The 5,248-nt window shown below is 49.5% G+C and overlaps 1 pseudogene; it reads left to right on the top strand.

The window, feature by feature from the left end:
* The first annotated feature begins 1,882 nt into the window (after positions 1 to 1,882).
* LOC142047157 (uncharacterized) lies at positions 1,883 to 4,634 on the top strand (annotated as a pseudogene).
* Positions 4,635 to 5,248: the final 614 nt, after the last annotated feature.

The following is a 5,248-nucleotide window of genomic DNA, read 5'->3' as shown; positions in this document are numbered from 1 at the left end:
GCACTGCAATAAAACACTCGTGAGTAAATGAGGGTATGTCTACACTAGGAAATTATGTCGAATTTATAGAAGTCGATGTTTAGGAAGTGATTTTATACAGTCGATTGTGTATGTCCCCACTAAATGCAGTAGGTCGGTGGAGTGCATCCTCAAAACCATGGCTAACATCAACTCACAGAGTGGTGCACAGTGGGTAGCTATCCCACAGTTTCCACAGTCGCTACCGTCCATTGGTATTCTGGGTTAAGTTCCCAGTGTCTGTTGGGGCAAAAACATTGTCGCGGGTGGTTTTGGGTACGTGTCATCAGTCCCCCTCCCTCCATGAAAGCAATGGCAGACAATTGTTTCGTGCCCTTTTTCCATGCAGACGCCATACCACGGCAAGCATGGAGCCCGCTCAGCTCAGCTCACCATCACCATTGCTGTTGTGTCCTGTGTGCTGCTGGCAGCAGATGGTGCAGTAGGTCTGCAAACCATCATCATCCACTGCTTCCACTGCAACTCTGCTCTCCTGTTGTTGTAAATGAACTCAGTCTCAACTGAATAAATGAGGACTGGGCTCAATAGAGTAAATAAGCTCAGTCATCCACTGCTTGCACTGCAACTCTGCTCTTCTGGTGCCATGAATCCACCTTGCAAGTCCTCTCATCATTTGGTATAAATATCTATTCTTGTGGCATCTGTCATCATCCACTGCTTCTGCTGCAACTCTGCTCTCCTGCAGATGCCACACCATGGCAATCATGGAGCCTGCTCAGCTCACCGCTGCTGTTGTAAGGTGTTTACAACGCTCACGCATTATCCTGCAGTATGTGCAGAACCTGCAAAAGCAGGCGAGGAGGCAACAACAGTGCGATCAGGATAGTGATGAGGACATGAACACAGATTTCTCCCTGAGCACGGGCCCTGGCAATTTGGACATCATGGTGGTAAAGGGGAAGGTTCATGCCATGGAATGCTGATTCTGGGCCCAGGAAACAAGCATAAACTAGTGGGACTGCATAGTGTTGCAGGTCTAGGATGATTCCCAGTGGCTGTGAAACTTTTGCATGCGTAAGGGGGCTTTCATGGAACTTTGAGGCTTGCTTTCTCCTGCCCTGAAGTGCAAGAATACCAAGATGGTAATAAAGGAGATATACCAATCTCCTAGAACTGGAAGGGATGTTGAAAGGTCATTGAGTCTAGTCCCCTGCCTTCACTACCAGGACCAAGTACTGATTTTGCGCCAGATCCCTAAGTGGCCCCCTCAAGGATTGAACTCACAACCCTGGGTTTAGTAGGCCAATGCTCAAACCACTGAGCTATCCCTCCCCCCATAAGCAGCCCTCACAGTTGAGAAGTGAGTGGCAATAGCCCTCTGGAAGCTTACAATGCCAGACAGCTACCAGTCACTCGGGAATCAATTTGGAGGGGGCAAATCTACTGTGGGGGCTGCTGTGAACCAAGTAGCCTATGCAATCACTGAGCTGCTGATATTAAGAGTAGTGTCTCTGGGAAATGTGCAGGTCATAATGGATGGCTTTGCTGCAATAGGGTTCCCTAACTGTGGTGGGGCGATAGACTTGACCTCGCAAGGCTCAGGCTGTAGGGCTATACAACTGCAATGCAGATGTCTGGGCCCAGGCTTTGGGATGCTGACAAGGGGAGCCCCGGCCTGAGACTGAATGTCTACACTGCAATTGCGTAGCCCCATAGGCCAAGCCCACGTCAGCTGACATGGGCCAGCCGCGGGTGTTTTAATGCAGTGTAGCTAAACCCTGAGTCAGGCTGTCCCCCCACTGAGGGGCTGAGTGGCCTGCAAACTGCTTATCCAGATCAACCTGTGCAGAGGCCACCATATTGGCCTTGCAGGATTTTCTAGTCCATGCTGTCCCCCCCCGAGATGTGTCAGGGGGCTCTGGTTGCTATTGTTGAACTCTCATTGGTAAGACCCTCTAGAGACCCCATCCAGAGTTCCAGGGGCTGGCAAATTCCACGTGGGGGTTCCAGCTAAATCCCACTTGCTGCAGATTAAGCAGATTGCTTCTTGTCCGACCCTGGGTGGCCCTGGAGAGCAATTGATCACTGTACTTTTTATAACAATCCTTAACGGTTTTCAGACATGTTATCAGGTCCCCCTGATACTCACCAAACAGGGGGGACTTAATTTACTCCTTGTCCAGCCCTACTTGGAGCAAACAGGGAGGCAGCGGAAGGATAGTGGTTCTGATGCCAAACGGGAAATGACTCAAAGCCCTGGTCTACGCTACGAGTTTAGGTCAAATTTAGCAGCGTTAAATTGATTTAACCCTGCACCCGTCCACGTGACAAAGCCATTTTTGTTGACTTACAAGGTCTTAAAATCGATTTCTGTACCTCTCCCCGACAAGGGAATTAGCGCTGAAATCGACATCGTCAGGTTGAATTTGGGTGTAGTGTGGATGCAGTTCAATGGTATTGGGCCCTGGGAGCTATCGCAGAGGGCTCAATTGTGACCGCTCTGGACAGCACCCTCAACTCAGATGCACAGGCCAGGTAGATGGGAAAAGATTCGCGAACTATTGAATTTTATTTCTTGTTTGGCCAGCGTGGCAAGCTGATCAGCACAGGTGACCATGCAGAGCTCATCAGTGTAGGTGACCACGGAGTCCCAGAATTGCAAAAGAGCTCCAGCATGGACTGAATGGGAGGTACTGGATCTGATTGCTGCATGGGGAGATGAATTCATGCTAGTTGAACTCCGTTCCAGTAAACGAAATGCCAAAACATTAGAAAAAGTCTCAAAGGGCATGAAGGACAGAGGCTATAACAGGGATGCACAGCAGTGCCATGTGAAAATTAAGGAGCTAAGGCAAGCCTACCACAAAACCAGAGATGCAAACAGCTGCTCCGGATCAGAGCCCCAAATATGCTGCTTCTATGCTGAGCTGCATGCCATGCTAGGGGGTGCAGCCACCACTACCCCAACCCTGTGCTTTGACTCCATCAATGGCGAATCATGCAACACAGAAGCGGGTTTTGGGGACAAGGAAGATCATGATGAAGAGACTGAAGATAGCTCACAGCAAGAAAGCGGAGAAACCAGTTTCCCCAACAGCCAAGATACATTTTTCACCCTGGACCTGGAGCCAGTAACCCCTGAACCCACCTAAGGCGGGCTCCCGGACCCTTAAGGCGGAGAAGGGACCTCTGGTGAGTGTACCTTTGTAAATATTACACATGGTTTAAAAGCAAGCATGTTTAATGATCAATTTGCCCTGGCATTCGTGGCCAGTACAGCTACTGGAAAGGTCTGTTAATGTGTATTGGGATGGAGCGAATATCTGTTCCAAAAGATGAAATGCTAAAATATTTGAAAAAATCTCCAAGGGCATGAAGGACAGAGGCTATAACAGGGACCTGCAGCAGTGCCGCATGAAACTTAAGGAGCTCAGGCAAGCCTACCAAAGAGGCAAACAGCTGCTCCTGGTCAGACCCCCAGCCATGCTGCTTCGCAATTCTAGGGGATGCCTCTACAACTACCCCACCCCTGTACATGGACTCCTGCAAGGGAGTCTCACGCAACAGGGATGAGGATTTTGGGGATGACAAGACGATAGCGCACAGCAGGCAAGCAGAGAAACCGTTCTCCCCGACAGCCAGGAACTGTTTATCATCCTGGAGACATTACCCTCCCAACCCGGGCTCCAGGACCTTGAAGGCAGAGAAGGCACCTCTGGTGAGTGTACCTTCGTAAATATAATATATGGTTTAAAACAAGCGTGTTTAATGATTAATTTGCCCTGAAGACTTGGGATGAATTCACGGCCAGTAAAGCTACTGGAATGCAATCAAGCAACATCTGTTCTTTATCTCTCTGTGTTATCCTCAGAAGAGTGTTATCATTTGTGGTCATCTGGTTGAAATAGGGGAATTTTATTAAGGGGACGTTCATGGGTGGCCATTCCTGCTGGGCTGTTCGCCTGTGTCTGAAAAGAAATCATCCCCGCTGTTAGCCATGTGGGGGGAGGGGTGAAGCGATCATCCCAGAGAATTGGGTGTGAGGAGGGGTTTAGTTGGGTTTGTTCTCCATGTTAACCTGAAAACTGCAGCCCCTCCTTTTAAATGGCCAACCCATTTTAAATGGTCAACTCAACTCTCCCTTTTTTTCCTCCCACAGCTTCAAATGTTTCAATGCTTCCCCTATCATCTTCATCCCAGAGGCTAGCACAGATAAGAAGGTGGAAAAAACGCACTTGCGATGAAATGTTCTCTGAGCTCATGCAGTCCTCCCACACTGAAAGAGCCCAGCAGAATGCGTGGAGGCAGACAATGTCAGAGTCTAGGAAATCACAAAATGAATGTGAGGACAGGAGGGATGCACAAAAGGATAGATGGCTGGAGCAAGAGGAGCGGTGGCGGTAGCGTGATGAGAGGAGGCAGGATGCAATGCTGAGGCTACTAAAGGATCAAACTGATATGCTCTGGCATATGGTTAAGGTACAGGAAAGGCAGAAGAAGCACAGACCGCCACTGCAGCCCTCCTCCCCAAGTTCCATAGCCTCCTCACCCAGATGCCCAAGAATGTTGGGGAGGGGCCCCCCTTCCGGGCACCCAACCACTCCACCTCAGAGGACTGCCCAAGCAACAAAAGTCCGGCATTCAATAAGTTTTGAAGTGCAGGGTGGCCTTGTCCTTCCATCCTCCCCTCTTCCACCATCCCACCCCATGTTTCCCTCCTCCACCACCCCTCCTGGGCTATCTTGGCAGTTATCCCCCTATTTCTGTGACTAATTAAAAAAGAATGCATGAATTTGAAACAACAATGACTTTATTGCCTCTGCAAGCGGTGATCGAAATGGGGAGGGGAGAGTGGTTGGCTTACAGGGAAGGAGAGTGAACCAAAGGGGTGGGTGTTCATCAAGGAGAAACAAACAGAACTTTCACACTGTAGCCTGGCCAGTCATTAAACTCGTTTTCAAAGCTTCTCTGATATGCAGTGCACTCTGCTGTGCTCTTCTAACCGCCCTGGTGTCGGGCTGCAGATAATCAGTGGCCAGGCTTTGCTCAGCCTATAGTTGAACAGCTCCCAACTACTATCCAGGGTGCCTGTGTATGGCTTCATGAACCATGGCATTAAGTGGTAGGCTGGGTCCCCAAGGATAACTATAAGCATTTTAACATCCCCAACGGTTATTTTCTGGTCTGGAAAGTAAGTGCCTTGCTGCAGCCATTCAGACAGACCAGAGTTCCTGAAGATGTGAGCGTCATGTGCGTTTCCCGGCCATAT

Source organism: Chelonoidis abingdonii, chromosome 7 (assembly GCF_003597395.2).
Source record: "Chelonoidis abingdonii isolate Lonesome George chromosome 7, CheloAbing_2.0, whole genome shotgun sequence".
Classification (NCBI taxonomy): domain Eukaryota; kingdom Metazoa; phylum Chordata; order Testudines; family Testudinidae; genus Chelonoidis; species Chelonoidis abingdonii.
The sequence above is the reverse complement of the archived record's forward strand: the minus strand, read 5'-3'. Positions and strand labels throughout refer to the sequence as shown.